General features: G+C 44.0%; 1 protein-coding gene across 1 annotated transcript in view; it reads right to left on the bottom strand.

Moving 5' to 3' along the window:
- The window catches only part of LOC143986775 (cysteine-rich secretory protein 2-like), a 248,508-nt gene that overhangs the window by 200,376 nt on the left and 25,450 nt on the right, over window positions 1-22,682 (bottom strand). The window lies entirely within an intron of this gene.

Below are 22,682 nucleotides of genomic sequence, written 5' to 3'. Positions count from 1 at the left end.
AATTCTTGTTTTTGTCTAGTGAGGAATCAAGTACACCTGTGTTCGATTAAACCACTTTAAATAATTGGTTGAATGATTGCGAATATAGTGTTAAATGTGGAGTAATCGATTCCAGCACAGTTCAATGTTGTAATTAACGAGTCTCTCATATTTTATATATATGTCATGGTTATGCAATAGAGTTTTTCTGCTTACCTGTTTCCATGTGTTCATCTCTAGAGACCAGCGGACCCTCGCCTGACTGCTTTTGTAATCCATCTTCTGGCATGGCTCAACCCTAGCTCCTATCAGAGAACTCTATATTAACCTGTGCACTGCAGGCCAACCCTGCTGATCAACCTTTGTGTGTTTGGCTTCCTGTTACCTGCCGTGTGCTCTTCTGTTGTTCCGTTACCGACTTTGGCCTGTCCTTGACTATCCCTGTTTGCGTGTGATCTTGACCTATTGGCGTGTCCCTGACTATTCCTGTCTGCTTGTGGCCCCCGACCTTGGCTTTATCCTTCACTATCCCTATCCTCCTGTTGCCTACTGTGGGTGTGAGCTGGGGGACCCTGGGGGTCGTGACCTGGAGCCAGTTGCAGCTCATTCCATCCTCACCACTAGAGGCTCTGGTGAACACCCGCTGGCTCTTAGACTCCGCACCCCAGGGAATCTTGCACTCTAACCCCGGTGGGATCTGTCTTGGTGGCCCTGCCTTCCTTATCAGCTTGTCTTCCATCCGCAGCAGTCAGCCATAGGGTCCACAATCTTGCGGTTCACTCCTGATCCCTACGGTGTGCATCTGTCATATATATATATATATATATATATATATGGTGATGTGTGTTACCAGTTGCAGATATATGATTATGAGAGAGCGCGTTTCGTTAAAGCCAAAACGTCGCCGCCAGCTGCATCTGGTGCCTTTTTCATATTTTGTATTTGATCTAATTTATTCTTCGGAAATACATCTTCTTGTGTAGCAATCCCTGTCGTTGCGCATATATATATATATATATATATATATATATATATATATATATATATATATATATATAATTTTTTTTCTGTAAGTTACTACAAGTTTAACGCCATATATTTATTGTGTTACTGCAAGTTTAACTCTGTATATTTAATTGAATTACTGCAAGATTAACGCAGTATATTTCATTGCGTTACTGCAAGTTTAACTTCATATAGTTCTGTGCATTAATGCAAGTTTAATGCTATATATTTCTTTTCATTACTGTAAGTTTAACACACTATAGTTCTTTGCATTACTGTAAGTTTAACGCCGTATAGTTCTATGCGTTACTGCAAGTTTAACAGTGTATATTTAATTGCATTACTGCAAGTTTAACGCCATATATTTCATTGTGTTACTGCAAGTTTAACTCCATATAGTTCTGTGCATTATTGTAAGTACCGTATATACTCGAGTATAGGCCGACCCGAATATAAGCCGAGGCCCCCAATTTACCCCCAAAAAAACTGGCAAACTTATTGACTCGTGTATAAGCCGAGGGTAAGACATGCCTGTCCATCCCTGTGTGTGTGTCCGTCCATCCCTGTGTGCCCGTCCATCCCTGTGTGTCCGTCCATCCCTGTGTGTCCGTCCATCCATCCCTGTGTGTGTGTGTGTCCATCCATCCATCCATCCCTGTGTGTGTGTGTCTCCATCCATCCATCCATCCATCCCTGTGTGTGTGTGTCTCCATCCATCCATCCATCCCTGTGTGTGTGTGTATCCATCCGTGTGTGTGTGTGTGTGTGTGTGTGTGTGTGTGTGTGTGTGTGTGTGTGTGTCCAGCCTACCTGTGTCCCGAGCCTTTGTCCCGAGCCTCCGTCCCGTGCCTTGCCTCCTTGCCTCCGTGCCTCGCCGCCGTGCCTTGCCTCCGTCCCGTCCCGTCCCGTCCCGTGCCGTGCCTTGCCTTGCCTTGCCTCCGTCCCGTGCCCTCTTCGTCGGCGCCTCGGCGGCCATTGTAAAATTCAAAAGCTGCGCCGCCGCCTTCGCCTGTGATAGGCGGAACACTGAATTTCCCAGCAGCCTGTGTTCCGCCTATCACGTACATCGTATCATCCTCGTCCGTAGTACGAGGATGATACGATGTCCGTGATAGGCGGAACACAGGCTGCTGGGAAATTCAGTGTTCCGCCTATCACAGGCGAAGGCGGAGCCGGAGGCGCGGCTTTTGAATTATAGAATGGCCGCTGTCTGTCTGCTCGACACGCTGATCGAGCGGGCAGACAGCGATGACTCGAGTATAAGCCGAGGGGGGCACTTTCAGCCTCAAAAAAGAGGCTGAAAATCTCGGCTTATACTCGAGTATATACGGTATAATGCCATATAGTTCTGTGCGTTATTGCAAGTTTAATGCCATATAGTTCTGTGCATTACTGCAAGTTTAACGCCACTTTACAAGTTTAACCACTAGACATGTGCAGTTTGTTTCGTTCCAAATGAATATTCTGACAATTTTTTTGATATTCAGAGATTCTGATATATCTGAATACAATAAATAGTAGTGCTGCGCTATGATCAGATAACCACCCAATAATAAAGTGCGTATGTGCTAATAGTGCAAGGAATACAAATAAAGTGCACCAAGAATAATCGCAAGGGGCACTAGACACTGAGAGAATCAACTTAGCTCTGCCCAGATAGGGTGAATAAATACATTAAAGTGCATAGGGGATTACCAAAAATATCCACTTTAAAGTGGAAAACACTGAGCAGATCGCCTCAGCACTACCCAAACAAATTTTTTTTAATAAAAATCACTGTGCCTCACATCTTAAACAGACATATGCACCTCCATCAGTGATTATAAATATCAAATGTAAAGAAAAATTTGTCATAATAAAGTGCAAAAGTACTGCTCAAAATGTGAATAAAATGCTAAAAAAAAATATATATATATATAATAAATTCTATGTGGCTAAAACGACTGATAATTTTGCCAAGTGCAAATCCCAATATACACAAACATATTTAAATGTGATATACTAGTATTATATGTATCAAGAGATGTGCAAATATCTTAGCCCTTGTACACACGGTCGGATATTCCGATGGACAATGTCCGATAGGACCGTGTTGTCGGATAATCCGACCATGTTTGGGCTCCATCGGACTGTTTCCATCGGAATATCCAATGGACCAAGTTTTCCAGCTGGGCTATAAAATTTTCTGACAACATGATCCGATCGGACTTTGTCCGATTTTGTGTAGAGAAATCCGATCGGACAAAGTGCCACGCATGCTCAGATCAAATTCCTAGACCAAAGCTATTGGCTACTAGCCTGAACGTAGTCCCATTTGCGTGGTCATGCGACGTGGCTCCCAAACAAAATTGACGTCCTTTTTTTCCCACAAATAGAGCTTTCTTTTGGTGGTATTTGATCATCCCTGCGGTTTTTATTTTTTGCGCTATAAACAAAAATAGAGCGACAATTTTGAAAAAAACGCATTATTTTTTACTTTTAGTTATAATAAATATCCCCCAAAAATATATAAAAAAACATTTTTTTTCCTCAGTTTAGGCCGATACGTATTTTTCTACATATTTTTGGTAAAAAAAAATTGCTATAAGCAATTATTGATTGGTTTGCGCAAATGTTATAGCGTTTACAAAATAGGGATAATTTTATGGCATTTTTATTAATAAAGCTTTTTTTTTACTAGTAATGGTGGCAATCAGCGATTTTTATTGTGACTGCAACATTATGGCGGGCACATCGGACATTTTTGACACATTTTTGGGACCATTGTCAATCACTGCTATGTAAATGCACTGATTCCTGTGTAAATGACACTGGCATTGAAGGGGTTAACCAGTGGGTGGTAGTGTAGGGGTTAAGTGTTCCTAGGGGTGTGTTACTAACTATGGGGGGCTGGGCTTTCATTTAGTGAACACTGATCTCTGCTCCAATCACATGGAGCAGAGATCAGTGTCACTAGTTGCTAGGCAGAATGGGGAAATGCTATTTACAATGGCATTTCTCCATTCAGCCGACCCGCGAGACGATCACGGGTATGCCCGTGGCGATCGAGTCTGCGGGGCCTGCGACCGGACTCACGGGGGGCCCTGTCCGGCATGCGAGCGTGCCGCCGGCGGCTCGCTCGCGATGGCAGGGCGGCAAATTTAAAGGGACGTAAAGGTACACCCATTTGCCTGCCCATGCCATTCTGCCGACGTACATCGGCGTGAGCTGGTCTGGAACCGGTTAACCACTTGACAACTGGGCACTTAAACCCCCTTGCGACCAGACCAATTTTCAGCTTTCAGTGCTCTCCCATTTTGAATGACAATTACTCAGGCATGCAATACTGTACCCAAATGAATTTTTCGTCCTTTTTTTCATATAAATAGAACTTTATTTTGGTGGTATTTGATCACCTCTGGGTTTTTTATTTTTTATGCTATAAATGAAAAAAGGCTGAAAATTTTGAAATAAAAACACATTTTTCTTAGTTTCTGTGATAAAATTTTGCAAATTATTATTTTTTCTTCATAAATTTTGGCCGAAATTTATACTGCTACATATCTTTGGTAAAAAATAACTAAAATTAGTGGATATTATTTGGTCTGTGTGAAAGTTATAGAGTCTACAAGTTGTGGTGCAAATCATAAAAAAATGTATCACACCTAAAAAAATAACTAAAATTAGTGGATATTATTTGGTCTGTGTGAAAGTTATAGAATCTACAAGTTGTGGTGCAAATCATAAAAAAATGTATCACACCTGAAGTACGGGTGGCCTATCTCATTTCTCGCAACCCAAACAAGCCAGGAATGTACAAATACCCCACAAATGAGACCTTTTTTTTGAAAGTAGACACTCCAAGGTATTTAGTAAGATGCATGGTGAGGTGTTTGATGTTGTCATTTTTTTCCCACAATTCTTTGCAAAATGAAGATGTTTTATTTATTTATTTTTCTCCACAAAATTGTCATTGTAATAGATTATTTCTCTCACATTGCATGTGTATATCACAAATGACGTCCCAAAATACATTCTGCTACTCCTCCTAAGTATGGTAATAACACATGTGTGGGACTTTCAAGCCTGGTCACATAGAGAGGCCCAATATGCAGGGAGCACCATCAGGTGTTCTAGGAGCATAAAATGATACATCTAACTTGTTGACTAACTATTACAATTTTGAAGGCCCTGGAGTACCAGGACAATGGAAAGGCCCACAAAATGACCCCATTTTGGAAAGCTAACACCCCAACGTATTACCTGGGGGAGGGGGGGCATAATGAGTCTTTTGAATGGTTCATTTTTTTCCAGAAGTATTTGAAAAATGTGGAAAAAAATGAAAACGCATTTTTTTTTTTTTTTTTTTACACAAAGTTGTCCATTTATAAGATATTTCCAACACATAGCATGTATTTAGCAAAAATGACACCCCAAAATACATTCTGCTACTTCTCCTGAGTATGGCGATACCACATGTGTGTGACTTTTACACAGCCTGGCCATATACAAGGAACACCGTCAGGTGTTCTAGGGACACATAGCATGCACATACCAATAATTACACCCCAAAAAACATTCTGCTGATCAAAAGGTAAAAAAAAGATTACCTGGGGTTTTTGTAGCACAGATGTCAACAGGAGGATAGCACTGGTCCAGGCATCAGGCAGGGACTTGGTCATCAAAAGCAAATGCAATTGTCCAGGCAATGGGCAGGAACACTTTCCATAGGCAGGGATACAGTCCGGGGTCAGTGCAGGCAGAGATTGTCAGCAGTGGCAAAATATTGATCCTGGTAGTAGGCAGGAACATGGTCCATCCATGTGGTGTGGTCAGTTCATGCGACAGGCAGAGGCATGATGGCATAGGTCATACAGGCAGCAGGCAAAAGTAGGGCCTCCTTCAGGACAGAATGGGGATAGGGGCAGAGGCTTCTCCCATCCAAATCTCTTTGAAGCCTCTGAGTCTCCAGACCCTAATCTAGGAATGAGAAAACAAAAGAGGCTCCAGAAAAACAATTCTGGAGCCTCTCACATATGTGAGAGCCCTGTGTTATGAATCCCACTAGTCCAGTGGCAGGGTAAAAGATCAGTCCAAGAGGCAGGCAAAAAGGATGGTCAAACAGTCCAGGGTCAGTTCCAGATCAGGCAGAGGTATGTACAGAATTGGTAGGCAGAAGCGTGGTCGAATAACAAGCCAGGGTCAGTTTCAGATCAGGCAGAAGTATGAACAGAATCGGTAGGCAGAAGCATGGTCAAATAACAAGCCAGGGTCAGTTCCAGATCAGGCAGAAGTATAAACAGAATCGGAAAGCAGAAGCGTGGTCGAATAACAAGCCAGGGTCAGTTACAGAGCAAGTAGAGGCATAAGGGGTGTAGGTAAATGGCAGGAAGTGAGGGTTATGTTTACCATACTTCACTAATAATGTAGTGAAGTATGGTAATGGCGGAAACAGCCAACTATGCAGAGGCCTGGTTGGGAAGGAAATTGGGGACAATAAAAAGTGGTGTCTCTTCTCATTCCTCCTTTGGAGCATACCTGGCATTTTTTCTGCCGTTTTTGGCCTGTTGGTCTTGGGGGGATTTTTTCGGGAAAGTGGCGTTCGGAGAGTCTACTAATCACATGAGATCGAATGGTTTCTGGTGGGCCATTTGGGAATACAAAGGACAGTGGCGATTTCCTCTTGGTAGGCAAGGAAGGATTTGGGTCTTTCAGTGGATTTGTGACAAATAACGTAGCTGTTGTATATAGCCAAAATAAATAAATGGAAACTTTTTTATACCACTGGCATGTTCATCTTGTGTCAAGGTAGGGTTCGAGCATCTGGTCGTTGAAGTCGACACCCCCCATGAACATATTGTATTTGTGGATACATGTTGGCTTTTGAACTCAGCCATCCCTCCTGTTGATCTCCACAAAGGTATTATTGTGGATCAATGAAAGAACGTACACATCCCTTCTGTCCCTCCACTTCACAGCCAGAATTACCTCATTCTGTAAGCTTGCAGTCTCCCCTCTTCTTAGCTTCTTGTTGATGAGGCTTTGAGGAAAGCCCTTCTGGTTCTTCCTTATGGTACCACATGCTGGAGTGTCCTTTCTGTGAAGGTTGTGGAACAGGGGTAAACTTGTATAAAAGTTGTCCACATACGGATGGTAGCCTTTCTCCAGGAGTGGATTTATGAGTTCCCAAACGACTTTCCCACTCGATCCAATGTATTCTGGGCAATTGGGGGGGGGGGGGGTGTAGCTGGGTGTCCTTCCCTTCGTATACCATGAAGGCATAGGTATACCCTGTAGAGCGGGTCACACAATTTGTACATCTTCACCCCATAGTGGGCCCTTTTGGAGGGAATAAATTGTTTTATGCCCAGTCTGCCAGTAAATTTGACAAGGGACTCATCCACACAAATGTGTTGGTCTGGGGTAAACAACTGGGGGAAGATATCAGAAAAATAATTGAGTAGTTGCCAAATTTTATAAAGCTTGTCAAAATTTGGGTCATTTCGGGGAGGGCACTGGGTATTATCATTGTAGTGTAGGAATCTCATAATCTCATAATAAGATATCTGGTCATAGGCATTACTAAAGAAAAGATGGGCATGTGGTGGATGGGGAAGGTAGACCAATATGAACATATAACATTTTTTTTGGTTAGTCCCAAACAGAATGTGAGGCCCAAAAAAATTTTAAACTCCTCCACTGTTAGGGCTCTCCACTAGGGACGGGCATAATAGGACCTTGGGTTGCTTGCTATAAATTGTTGGGCATATAGGTTGCACTGGACCACAACTGATGCAAGCATGTCCCCAGTAAAAATAAAGTTGAAAAAAAAATCGATTGGTCAAAAAATTTCTGTGTCTATTTAGATATATCACCCTATAGTACCCTTGGAGCCTGTGTCTGACCCTTTGATCTAACAGCGCTTGTTTTGTCCTAATTCATGTGAGTGGATTAGATTGTTACTTTTGGAAATTTGGACTGAAATTCGAATCTAATTTTTAATTGAACTCCAGTCAAATTCTAACTACACATATTGCTGAAAACTACTATGGGGTTTATTTACTAAAGGCAAATCCACTTTGCACTACAAGTGCACTGCAAGTGCACTTGGAAGTGCAGTCACTGTAGATCTGAGGGGGACATGCAAGGAAAATAAAAAAACAGCATTTTTGCTTGTACATGATTGGATGATAAAATCAGCAGAGCTCCCCCTCATTTCAGATCTTCCCCTCAGATCTAAAGCAACTGCACTTCCAAGTGCACTTGCAGTGCACTTGTAGTGCAAAGTGGATTTGCCTTTAGTGAATCAACCCCCCATGTGTTTTATTACCATTTCAAAATAATGCTGTTTTTATAAAGCCAAATGTGATTTAAAGTGTCATTGTAATCATTTGATGAATATTTTTATATTGTTTGTTCACTTTGCTGCATTCTAATCGAAAACTATATAACATTTTCGTTAATGCCATATAGTCATGTGCGTTACTGCAAGTTTAATGCTATATAGTCATGTGCGTTACTGCAAGTTTAATGCTATATAGTTATGTGCGTTACTGCAAGTTTAATGCCGTATAGTTCTGTGCGTTACTGAAAGTTTAACGCCGTATTTTTCAATGTATTACTTCAAATTTAACACCATATAGTTTTGTGCCTTACTTCAAGTTTAATACTGTATAGTTTTGTGCATTACTGCAAGTTTAACACCATATAATTTTGTGTAGGGATGAGCCAAATACCCCCCAGTTTGGTTTACAGCAGAACATGCGAACAGGCAAAACATGCGAACACCGTTAAAGTCTATGGGACACGAAAGTGAAAAATCAAAAGTGCTAATTTCAAAGGATTATAAGCAAGTTATTGCCATACAAAGTGTTTGGGGACCTGGGTCCTGCCCCAGGGGACATGTATCAATGCAAAAAAGTTTTAAAAATGTCCCTTTTCTTCAGCAGGGATTTTAATAATGCTTAAAGTGAAACAATAAAAATGAAATATTCCTTTAAATACCGTGCCTGGGGGTTGTCTATAGTACGCCTGTAAAGTGGCACAGTTTTCCCGTGTTTAGAACAATACCACAGCAAAATGACATTTCTAAAGAAAAAAAGTCATTTAAAACAGCTCCCGGCTGTAATGTATTGTCAGGTCCCGGCAATATACCATATTTATCGGCGTATAACACGCACTTTTTCCCCCTTAAAATCGGGGGAAAGTCATGGGTGCATGTTATACGCCGATCCCCACTGTCTGCGAGTCAAAAATACCGAGCGTGGCCGAAAAATACAGAGCGCCGCCAAAAAATACCGAGCCGATTGCTCGGCTCCGCTCGTAGTCCCGCCTCCCTGCTGTTTCTCTAGCGAGCGCTGCCGAAAAAGACCGAGCCGACTGTACTGTGTACTCAGCTCGGCTCGGCTTGCAGTCCCACCCATACTGGGCGGGACTGTGAGTGGAGCCCAGCCAAATACACAGTACAGACGGTTCGGTCTTTTTCGGCAGCGTTCGCTAGAGAAACAGCAGGTAGGCGGGACTACGGGCGGAGCTGAGCAAGTCGGCTCGGCGGTCTTTTTCGGTGGCGCTCGCTCAGTCTGTCTCGGCGGCGGGAAATTTAAACATGGGCAAGGCTGCAAACGGCGCTGACCAAGCTGCAAATGACACTGCAAAGCTGCAAATGACACTGCAAAGCTGCAAACAGCGCTGGGCAAGCTGCAAATGACCCTGATCATTCTGCAATGATGGACAAGGCTGCAGATGCACACTGATAAGGCTGCATTGACTGGCATTTAAATGTAAGTTTTTTTTTCCTTAAACTTGCCTCCTAAAACTTTTTTCCTTAAAATGCCCTCCTAAACTTGGGGTGCGTGTTATACGCTGGTGCGTGTTATACCCCGATAAATACGGTAGATAAAATTCATTGAAAAAAAACAGCATTGGTCCTCCCCAGTCCATTACCAGCCACATTGGGTCTGGAGTGGATAGTAAAGGGAACCCTGCACCCAAATATATTTAAAAAAATGGCATGGGGGTTCCCCAGGCCCCTAGACACTATATACTCTGAATAGCAATATATGTATAAAAATTGGGCCTTTGGTGGGGGTGGTACCAGAGCACTGTAAGCCCTCACAGTTAATCTTGTTGGGTGCAGGAACAGGCCCTTCTGTGAAATATTATATCAAGATTTGGAATTACATGCCCCTGTTAAACAGGGACAGAACAACTGGGCCTTGGGTGGTGGTGCCACAACACTGTAAGCCCTCACAGATACTCTTGTTGGGCGTAGGAACGGGCCCTTCTGTGAAATATTATATCAATAATTGTAATCACATGTCCCTGTTAAACAGGGGCAGAACAATTGGGCCTTAGGTGGTGGTGGTGGTGCCACAACACTGTAAGGCCTCCTGAAGACGTTTCATCCTCTGCTTCCTTTGCAAAGGCAGGATGAGTTCTACAACCTTACCCTTGTAACGTGGATCAAGAAGGGTTGCCAGCCAGCAACGATCCCTCTCCTTGGTACCACAACCACGAATCCTAGGGTCCTTTCATGGGCTTTGCAGAATCAGGGAGACCATACAGCGTAAGTTTTCAGAGGCATTCGAATCAGTTCTCTGGGTCACTAAGGATCACATGAGTAGTGATGGCTGAACGGTTCGCCCGGCGGACGTTTCGCGGCGAATTTCGGCTGTTCGACTATTGGCGCCGTTCGCCCGGCGGACTTCCGCGTTTACTGTGTAAAAGAACTTTAACTTATGATGACACATCCATCATGGGGTACGGGACAGCCAATTGAGACATTACAGCACATGGACACTTGGACATTCCCCCTAACTTATAAATACACCCGATCCGGTGGCCATTTTACATTCTTTCTTCTGTCACTATAGGGAGAGGTTGCTGTGTGGAGCAGGGAGAGATTACAGTGACCCAAATCGCTAGCTATTTGGTACACAAAAGTTCTTTTCAGGACTGGTATAGGTGTTAGGTGTAGTTCAGGAGAGGCAGTGCTGTGCTAGTGATTGTTGCAGCAGCCTGAGTGTCTTTTGTCAGTTTAGAGAAAGGGACAGGACGGTGTGTCTGCTGTAGGGACAGTCAGTTTAGTCATCATCATTAGCTGTTACTATCAGGTCCACAAAAGTGCTATTCCAGTTATTGTTCCAGTAGCCTCTGTTTTGTCAGTTTATATAGGGACAGGCAGGAAGCAGTGTGTGAGGCAGTGAGGGTCAGCTCAGCCTTACTCTTCTGCACCCTCCTCATCCTCTCGATCTGCACCCTCTTCTTCACTCTCTGCTATGTGCACCCCCAAAGACACTACCACCAACAACAACACCACCACCACCACCACCACATACCTTCCGCTTGAGTCACAGGAATTATTTTCCGATCCATATCAAGACATTTCTGATGCGCAGCCACTCTTGGTATTGGATCAGGAAGAGGAGGCAGCAACAACCGCTACTCAGCAGTCTGACGACAGTACCCAGATCAGCCCAAGGAGGAGGTTGGTCCCCGGTGTTGCTGCCTACTCTGAGTTCTCTACTTATAGCAGTGGGGAAGGTGACGTCGATGATGACGTGTCTAGTGATGTCACGTGGGTGCCCACAAGAGAGGAAGAGGAGGGGAGTTCAGAGGGAGATATGGACCAACAGATAGGGAGGAGAAGCAGGAATAACTTACATTGCACAGGAGGGACAAAGCAGACTGCAAATGTATCAGGAGCGAGTCATCGACCATGTACGGTCACATCTGGCGCTCCCAGGACACCGGCACATGGCTCCGCAGTGTGGGCTTTTTTTAACGTGTCCGCTGCTGACAATAGCGTTGCCATCTGCAATCTTTGCAGTCAACGCATTAGTCGCGGTAAGCCCAACACTCACCTAGGGACAACCGCCTTAAGAAGGCACATGAGCAGCCATCACCGAGCCCAGTGGGAGCAACGGAACACACAAAGCCACACTGCAGGCTCTCACCGTCCAGCCTCGTCTTCTACTTCTCCTTCTCCTCTCTCCTCACAATTGTCCTCCACTCCACCTTCCATCACGCCAAGCTCACGTTTTTCTGCAAAAAGGCAGGCTTCCGTGGGCCTAATGTTCGAGCGTAAAAAAATGATGACGCCGGATAACCCTCTTGCCCAACGGTTGACGGCTGGCTTGTCAGAACTCATAGCCCGCCAACTACTGCCATATAAACTGGTGGACTCGGAGGCCTTTCGCAAATTTGTGGCCATTGGAACACCACAATGGAAGGTCCCAGGAAGGAAGTATTTCTCATAGAAGGGCATCCCAGAGCTATATGGCCATGTTCAGCGGCAAGTGAATGTATCTCTGGCACACAGTGTCGGTGCCAAGATACATCTGATCACAGACACGTGGTCTAGCAAACACGGGCAGGGAAGGTATATCACTTTTACTGGCCACTGGGTGAACCTTCTGACGGCTGTCAAGCATGTAACCCGTGGCACCCGTGTAGATTTGGTTTTACCGCCACGGATTGCATGCAGGCCTGGCCCTTCTTCTCCTCCTCCTCCTACTCCATCCTCCTCTGACTCCTCCTTTTCCGCTGCTAGCGTCTCTTCCGCTGCGCCGCCCAAGCTCCCCAGAACCTAATTGACATGCCAGGTGAGACGTTGCCATGCCGTGCTGCTGGAAGCCAAGAGCCACACTGGCCCAGCACTCCTTTCAGCTTTGCGTTCACAGGCAGATCAGTGGCTAACACCGCTCAAATTGACAGTTGGTAAAGTGGTGTGTGACAACGGTGCCAATCTGCTTAGCGCATTGAAACAGGGCAAAATCACACACGTGCCATGCATGGCACACGTCTTAAACTTGGTCGTGCAGCGATTCGTTGTCAAATACCCTGGGGTCCAGGACATCTTGTGGCAGGCAAGGAAAATCTCGGCCCATTTCAGAAGATCTTACACGGCCATGGCTCGCCTTGCTGACATTCAGCGGCAACACAATCTGCCGGTCAGACGTCTTATTTGCGATTGCCCGACGCAATGGAACTCAACCTTCTATATGCTTGATATGCTGCTCCAGCAGAAACGCGCAGTTAACGTCTACCTGTATGAACTCTGCGGCAGAACAGGTTCTGGGGAGCTGTTTTTTTTTCACCGCGCCAGTGGCTGCTCATGCGCGATGCATGCAGACTTCTGCTGCCATTTGAGGAGATCACCAAACTGGTCAGTCGCAGCCATGGCGCCATCAGTGACATGGTACTTTATGCCTTCTTTATGGAGCGTGCATTGCGGCGTGTCATTGATCAAGCTGTGGAGGAGCAGGAGCGGGAAGATGAGGAAGTTGCAATGCTGGATGAATTCCCAGGGGGGGCTACTCTATCTGAGACAAGTGAACAACAGGAGTCTGAAGAGGAGTCAGAGGAGGATGGTGCCAGGGCGGAGGAGGAGCAAGAAGAGCATGCTTTAAACCTTTCTGGGATCCCTGTTGTGCGTGGATGGGGAGAGGAGAATGAAGAGGACGACATTATCCTGGATGATGAGCAGGAGCCAGGCCACCACACCGCTTCCAGTTTAGTGCAAATGGGCGCCTTCATGCTCCAGTGTTTTAATAGGGACCCCCATATAAAAAGCATAAGGGTCAAGAACCAGTACTGGGTGGCAACGTACTTAGACGCCCGGTACAAACACAAAATGGCGGAAATGTTACCGCCGTCACAGAGGGCTGGCAGAATGGAGCACTTAGAGGTCTTGCTTCGAGAAATGCTGCATTCTGCTTTTGCGTACGCTGGCAGAGGAGCAATTCCCACTCCTAGAGAAGGAGTTGCGGGTACCAATCCAACAGCGCCTGCAAGAAGAGGCCGGTTTGAAGATGTGTTGGTGACTTCGGATATGAGGTCATTCTTTCAGCCGACCCATCGACAGGTGTCATCCGGATCCAGCATCAGGGAATGCCTAGACCGTCAGGTGTCCGACTACATCGGGTTAACGGCCGATGTGGACGCTCTGAGGAGTGATGAACCCCTAGACTACTGGGTGGGCAGGCTTGACCTCTGGCCAGAGCTTGCCCAATTTGCAATCAAACTGTTGGCTTGCCCCTCATCCAGTGTCCTGTCCGAAAAGACGTTCAGCGTTGCAGGAGGGATCGTGACTGATAAGCGTACTCGCCTAGCTCACAACAGTGTTAACTACCTCACATTTCTAAAAATTAATGAGGCATGGATCTCGGAGGAATTCAACACATGTGACCAGTAGACCATGTATATGTCTATAAACAATTTTTTTAATCAAGCACAGAGACCTTCTTTCTTCATTTGGCTCACTTCCTTGTCCAAAAAAAGCACACCGTACTATATGCCCGTACCCTCCTCTTTGAAGAGGTTGATCAGTGTCATATTTCTACTGGGGCTGCTTATTATGAGGGGCTCCCACCATCCCTGTGCTGTGCTGACTTCCTCCTGGGGCTGCTTATTATGAGGGGCTCCCACCATCCCTGTGCTATGCTGACATCCTCCTGGGGCTGTACCTCTGCTGTTCATATTATGAGGGGCTCCCACCATGCCTGTGCTATGCTCATTATGAGGGGCTCCCACCATCCCTGTGCTGTGCTGTCTTCCTCCTGGGGCTGCTTATTATGAGGGGCTCTCACCATCCCTGTGCTGTGCTGACTTCCTCCTGGGGCTGCTTATTATGAGGGGCTCCCACCATCCCTGTGCTATGCTGACATCCTCCTGGGGCTGCTTATTATGAGGGGCTCCCACCATCCCTGTGCTGTGCTGACTTCCTCCTGGGGCTGTACCTCTGCTGTGCATATTATGAGGGGCTCCCACCATCCCTGTGCTATGCTCATTATGAGGGGCTCCCACCATCCCTATGCTATGCTCATTATGAGGGGCTCCCACCATCCCTGTGCTATGCTGACTTCCTCCAGGGGCTGCTTACAGTGCAGGTGTCAGTGCTGTATATCACGGTGCTGGTGTCAGTACTGTATATCACGGTGCTGGTGTGAGTGCTTTATGTCACGCTGCTGATGTCAGTGCTCTCTATCACAGTGCTGCTGTCAGTGCTGTATGTCACGGTGATGTTGTTAGTGCTTTATGTCACGCTGCTGATGTCAGTGCTCTCTATCATGGTGCTGGTGTCAGATGACTCTATCACGGTGCAGGTGTCATTGCTGTATGTTACGCTGCTGATGTCAGTGCTCTCTATCCCGGTGCTGCTGTCAGTGCTGTATATCACGGTACTGGTGTTAGTGCTTCATCTCAAGCTGCTGATGTCAGTGCTCTCTATCACGGTGCTGTTGTCAGATCACTCTATCACGATGCAGGTGTCATTGCTGTATGTCACGCTGCTGATGTCAGTGCTCTCTATCACAGTGCTGGTGTCAGATGACTCTATCACGGTGCAGGTGTCATTGCTGTATGTCACGCTGCTGGTGATCATCTCCTGCACCCTCTTCTTTGCCTACCCTGACCTTCCCTCTCCTCCATTGCCTTCATGCGCTCCACAGTCCTGAATTGTCACAACAATTTCACATATAAAAAAAGAATGCTTGTAGTTGTCCATCCCAGATTCACCTCATACATGTGTTATATCATTGGCCATGTGGTGGGACTATGTTTGCACAGCTATTAATTATTTTGTGGCTGCAAATTTGACCTGTAGGTTTGCAAAGTTCACCTCCCATTGAAGTCAATGGGGCCCGCCGCGAACGATCGGCCGCGTTCGCGGTCGGCGTTTGCGAAACGTCCCGTCGGAAGTTCGTCCATCACTACTTAACACCTACAAACCTACACAGTCCCTGTCTTGTTTGCACCGCCTGTATACTGCTGTTCTTAGTATATAGGACATGGGGGCCCCACGCCTATACGTTTTAATTTGGGTACGGGGTTCCCCTTAATATCCATACAAGACCCAAAGGGGCTGGTAATGGGAAGGGGGGCTACCCATGCCATTTTTCTCAATGATTTTCATCCGTATTGCCGGAACCAGACATGACAGTAAAACCGCAAGCAGTTTTAAATTAATTTTTTTACATTACATTTAATTTTGTTCAGGTACTGTTATAAACACTGGAAACATATGCCACTTCACATGCATACTATAGACACCCCCCAGGCATGATATTTAAAGGAATATTTCACCTTTTTTTCACTTTAATCGTCATTAAAATTAGTGATCCCAAAAAAACGGCCCCCAAACCCTTTTTAGGACAATATCTTGCATATTAGCCATTAAAATTAGCACTTTTGATTTTGAACGTTCGAATCCCATAGACTTTAATGGGGTTCTAAAGTTCATACGAATTTTCGGTCCGTTCAAAAGTTCTGGTGCAAACCGAACCGGGGGGTGTTCGGCTCATCCCTAGTTATGAGGAAGGGGTTGCACCCACAAAACACGTACATTGAGATCCCCTGATGGAAGATAGCACATGTTGACACACCATGTGCATCTTCAAAATTTGGCTTTTAAAATGTAAAAATAAAATGTTTTTTTTAGTTCAACAAATAGGAAAATGGATGAGATTTGAAAGCAATTTATATTCTCCCCAACACATCTATCATGTTCTTCATCTGTAACATGCAATTTCTTCCTTATAATGTCTATCCTTTGTGCGATGTCACTTGTGAAAGGTTCAGCTTGCTGTTCAACAACCAGCACATCACCTAAAAATTGGTTAAAAAACATGTATTATAAATATGCTAACATACATAGATTACCTGAAGCTGGGGTGTCAGACACTCACCTGTTTGAGTGACAATCTCGCCCACTTCCTCCACCTCTCCATCCTCCAGATCCTCGTGGGTGCTTGGGCGGATTTCCCCTTCATGGTGATGTGGGGGGTCCCTGGTGTCCTCTGAGTGGTGTCCTCTGAGTCTTTTCTCCCCTATGAGAATGAACCAAAAGGTATACAAAGCACACAGATATTGGAGTCCAGAATTAGGAATATGAAACATTGCTTTGAAGTGGTGTACAATTGTCTGTTTGGGAAGAGATCCAAGTTGAAAACATGATTACAATTCCCTTTAAACCAAACTGCAATACTTACCTTTTTTGGCCAAGTTTCACAGATGGAGACACCCCAAGTATCCCCTGGAGCAGCTGTGTGGGTTACCCTAAAAAATGTTCTCTGGTGTCCCACAGTAGTGCTCCTGAGTCCAGACGTGTAAACAGCTGCTGAGTTTTCTCTCCTTACATTCCACTGAATAAAGTTCGCTATTCATTCTAGTTTCAAAGACATCAAGGCAACAATGTTCTAAACTTCTTTTAATAAGACAAATTAGAAAGACAAAAATTTTGTTTAAACCCTGTATCAACTAAATACACCATATATATTATCAAACTATGTTTCCTACAAACGATTACTGTGTCCACGAACATGAAAATAGCCATTTAAAACTGTACAACAGTAAAGAAAAGCACATGGAGCAGCATGCAAGTTGATAATCAGAATAGGAACATAAGACAAGTACTTACTTTTTTTAAGCACTTTCTTTCTTCTGTACTGATCCGGCTCCTTCAGTTTAAGACCAGCGTTTCCTTAATTGGTCTTTGTAGCGTTGTACCCCACAATTCTGATGCAGAGTCTTCACAACTTTTGACGTGATTTTGGCATTGAGCAAATTTGGATGGGTGGACGGTCCATGCTTCCCATAATAATCATTCCTCCGCAAGATGTCCACCATCTCCAGCATTTCTTCAAAGGCTATATTGGAGGCTTTAAATCTCCTCTTCCTGGATCGGGACATTTCAAGCTCTGGGATTTCCTTGTTACTGGAATAATTAACCTGCTGTGTCTCCGCCATGTTGTTCCTACTGTGCAATATTTGTGAAAAAGAACATCAGGGGCGGGTGACGCAGGCGGAGTTTCACGCTTGCGCAGTGTATATAAAGCTAACACGCATGTGTCATATGTGTGCAGAGCAAAGAGGAACGGAAGCTGCGAGCTTCCAAAACAATGGTCATTTTTTAACAATTTTTGAACATCAGTGGTCAATACTGCTTAAAGATTGAGGCCTATGTTGGGATAAGATTATGAGAGTTTAGGCTAATATTAGTGTTTTTGTCTTGTGTATTGTCTTACAGAAAAAAATAAGTTTAAGGACCCTGAATTTATGTCCCAATTTATTGACAAGTACAGGGAGATGAGGAATCTGTGTGAGGTTAAACACAGGTTTTATTACAACAAACAAGTAAGGTAGGCAGCGCTGGAGCAACTTCTGGCCTTTGTGCAGACTTGGATCCCAGAAGCAACCATTACGTTTTTGGAAATTAAAATTGGGATCTTGAGGAACATGTACAGAAAGGAGCACAATAAGATCCAGGCTTCCCTCAAATCATGAGCATCAGCAGATGATGTATATGTACCCAATCTGTGATACTTCCAAAAACTGAGTTTTCTTGATGACCAGACTGAAGCCATTGGATCTCTTTCGACCCTTCCCTCCACCCTTCCCTCCACCCCAGCAGAGGCTGACGAGGAACAACCTGGGCCTTCCATCCAGGAAGAAGCGGATGCGCCCAGCTGGAGCCAGGTATATTATTTTTCTACATATTTAGTGTCCTAATATTAATGATGTTAACTAGATGTTATAATTGATTACCTATTAATGATTTTATCCAAAATATTTATTCATATCAATTGACAGTAGTGGCCAAAAATGTTTGTCACCAGCTTGAAAAAATTCTGGGGTCAGAATGATACTCTTTTATATGTATTAACATTGAATTTGCAAGTCATGAGCTGAAAATTGTGTGTGATTGATGAACCAAAAACTAAAACTATGTCTCTTTTTTATACACAGGATGAATTCAGCCAGGAGGAAGGTGTGGAAAGTGGCAGGCAGGAGGAGGCTGGGCCCAGTGACAGCCAGGAGAAGGCCATGCTCTTTGTCAGCCAGGAGGTGACTGGGCCCAGTAGGAGCCTGGTCCGCCTTCAAACAAAAAGGCCCAGGAAGGGGACGTGACAGAGGAGGCATCACTGCGCCTCATTAGGGAAGCTATGAATGCCCTCAGGAGCCCCCTCAACCCTGAAGAGGCCTATGGCTGCTATATAGCCGCCAGACTGCTCGATTGGAGAAGGGCCAACGCTTTATCTGTGAGAGAATTATTTTTGATGCCTTTCAGAAGGGGCTCAGGAGCCAGATAACTGAGATCAGCCAGATATCTGAGCAAGCCCTTCCTACTCCTCCTGCCACAGGTCCACCACCAGAGCCACAGCCTCCAAGGAAGGCTGCAGGGAAGGCTGCAGGGCAGCGTAGAGGGAAGGCTTTAGCCAAGAGAAGAAACTGATGACCTGGGTTCAGTCTGGTCTGGCAGAAGACGCAGGCTGTGTAATACCACAGCCTGGGGACATATATGTCATCTGCTGCTGGTCTTGATCTCTGGGATTCCTGGACCAGATTGTGCTCCCTATGATATGGACTCCTCAAGATCCCAATTTTCTTTTTCACAGACTTGATGTGTGCCCTGGGGCTAAAAAGCTTCACAAATTCCAGCAGTTTTTCCAGCGTTGCCTTCATCTTTATTTTGTTAACCAGAATAAATTAATATTTTATTTTTTGAAAATACTTGCCTATGTGTTTTTATTCAAATACATTTCTAAAAGACAATGTCAAATTAATAAGGGACACCAACCTCCTTGAGGTTCCAAAAAAAATAAAAATAATATTATTGTGGTAATAACAAAAAATATGGAGATCAGTAGAAAATAATTTTTAAATAATCCTAGAAAAAGATCTCGATGAAATCAAAAATAAGAAAAGATGACTAACAAAAAATTGTAAACATTATTATGGAGATCAGGCTTTTAAAAAATACGATATTATTCATGAGATCATGAGAAATAATCCAGAAATCTGTTTGTGAGAACTCTGTGTGAATATGAGCAGCAAAACAACTTCGTTCTTCTAGCATTATAAAGAAGACAATAATGCGCTGCATTAAACGATCACAGAATTTGCAGCGTGAGGAATGTGCTAGCTCCAATACGAACACTAGTTTTACCAGACCGAGCACTTCTGTCCCGTACTTGCTTCAGAGTTGTTTTTGGTCTGTCAGAACAGCATACAGACGAACGTTTTTCTCGATAGGAACTGGTTCTGGCAGAAAGATTTGAAACATGTTCTATTTCTAGGTCCATCAGAATTTTGGAAAAAAGTCAGATAAAACCCACACAGAAGTGGAATGTCCAATGGAATCGTTCCGTCTGACCTTTTCTGCCGTAAAGTACACTCGTGTGTACGTGGCATTACACTGCACATCACCCTGAACACACCATCCCCATCGTGAAAAATGGTGGTGGGAGCATCATGTTGTGAAATGCTTTTCCTCAGCAGGTTTAGGGATGCTGGTCAGAGTTAAAGGGCAGGTTGGAGTCTTATGCCCTGTACACATGGTCAGATTTTTGCCCAAATTTGTCTTGCATGCACACGATTGCACAAAGTTGTCGGAAAATCTGATCGCTCAGAACGAGGTGACGTAAACCATGTACGACGGAACTATAAAGAGGCCAGTAGCATTTGTCTCGTAATTTATTCTGAGCATGCGTGGCACTTTGTGCATCGGAATTGTATACACATGATCGAAATTTAAACGATCGGATTTTGTTGTTGGAAAATTTTAGATCCACATCTCAAACTTAGTGTGTCGGAAATTCAGACGGAAAAAGTCTGATGGAGCCCACACACGATAGGAATTTCCGACAACACAGTCCGATTGTACATTTTCCATCGGAAACTCTGACCGTGTGTACAGGGCATGAGAAAAAAATCTGTTAGAGCCTGAAAAAGACTTAGGGTGGAGGGTTACCTTCCAGCAGGACAATGACCCTAAACTACAGCCAGAGCAACAATGGAATGGCTTAGATCAAAGCATATTCATGTGTTAGAATGGCCCAGTCAAAGTCCAGACCTAAATCCAATTGAGAATCTGTGACAAGACTTGGAAATTCTGTTCATAGATGCTCTCCATCCAATCTGACAGAGCTTGAGCTATTTTGCAAAGAATAATGGGCAAAAATTTCACTCTCTAGACGTGCAAAGCTGGTAGAGACATACCCCAAAAGACTTGCAGCTTAAATTGCAGTGAAAGCTGGTTGACTAAGGGGAATGAATAGAAATGCACGGCACACTATTTAGATATTTATTTGTAAAAAAACGATGAAAACAAAAGGCTAGTGTTTTTTTTTTCTGGGGGGGCCACAGCACTCCCCCTACCTGCTGTCTGCGGGTTGGTATGGCACTTACCCAATCTAGGTGGCGGGCAACGGTCAGTGGCTTCTGTGTCCTCTCTCCATCATGGTGGTGTTTTGGCAGCTCCCGCTGTGCGGCTCCTCCCTCTTCCTCCTAGGCATCCAATAGGATTGCCTCTCCTTTCAGCCAATTGGGTGAAGGGTCTCAAGACCCGCTTCCCGATTGGCCAGGAGGAGGATCAGTGTGAAAATAGCGAATATTCATTCACTATTCTCACACAACTGGTTGGGTTCGAGGTGCAGTGCTCTACTCCCCGAGCCCACCCTTTTTTTGAAGCCTTTAAGAGCCCCTGGCTCTAATCACCCTGTGACCCTGCCCATGTGCCCCTAATGGATGGGCTACCACTGATGAAAACAATTTATCATTTTTCTTCCACTTCACACTTATGTGACACTTTGTATTGGTCTATCACATAAAATCCCAATAAAATACATTTACCTTTTTTTCAGGGCACTGTATATATCTGTATACATCTATAGATATATATCTCTCTCTCGCTCTCTCTCTCTCTCTCTATATATATATATATATATATATATATATATATATATATATATATACACACACACAATGCTGTGAAAAAATATTTGCCCCATTCTGATTTTTTTATACTTTTTTTGCATATTTGTCACACTTAAATGACTCAGATCATCAAACAAATTGTATTATTACACACAGATAGTGTAAAGCAGCAACAGTGGTCTTCGCTCTACTATATATAGAAAACACGAATATAAATAGTCTATCCTATATTGTAAATGGATAATAAGGAAAAAATAAATAAAAGTAGAAATTTTATGAAAGATGCAATTGCAAAAAGGGGGGGGGGGGGGTGTTATTCACAAACCCCAGTGCAGACAATTAAACGCTAAAGTGTTTGTGATAATTCCGAAAAATAATAGTTCTATTAAAAGTGCCTGAATAGATAAGTGCACTAAAGTAGTCAAAAAGCAAAAATACCCCAAAATTCTTACACCCAAGATTATTAAAAATATATATATGTATTTATGTAAATACCTGAATCACACAAGTGTAAAAAATAGATGAAATATGGTAAAATGCAACACAGTGCTAAAAACCTGCAGCAGAATCTGATAGCGTCCACATAACACAAAAAAATAGATAAATAAATATATAGTGATCCTGCGCAATGGTATGAGTGTATAAACCTAAAATATAAATCGTGAGAAAATATTATGTAAAAGGCACTCAAAAAACATCCATAGATAAAAGAGATATGTCTGTAAAATGAATTTGCTTAATACATAAAGATTATATAAAAAGTCTCAAAAATGGTGTTCTTATGTTGTCATATATAACAAAACTCCCGCAAATATGAAGAAAGCACTCTGATAAAGATGTAATCCAATAATGAGCTCACAGAACTCTCACCTCCACTCCTTAGTTATATGAGCATCATTTTGGATAACCTCCTTGTTTGTCTCAATATCCACCACCAGGGGGCCTTCTGTCCCTATAATTCCACGGCTTGGTTATATTAGCACACAATTGTGTTAGATGGCCTC

The sequence above is a fragment of the Lithobates pipiens genome, unplaced genomic scaffold (assembly GCF_037356315.1).
Source record: "Lithobates pipiens isolate NorthernLeopardFrog02 unplaced genomic scaffold, aLitPip1_a1.2 Scaffold_18, whole genome shotgun sequence".
NCBI classification, from domain to species: Eukaryota; Metazoa; Chordata; class Amphibia; order Anura; family Ranidae; genus Lithobates; species Lithobates pipiens.
The sequence above is the reverse complement of the archived record's forward strand: the minus strand, read 5'-3'. Positions and strand labels throughout refer to the sequence as shown.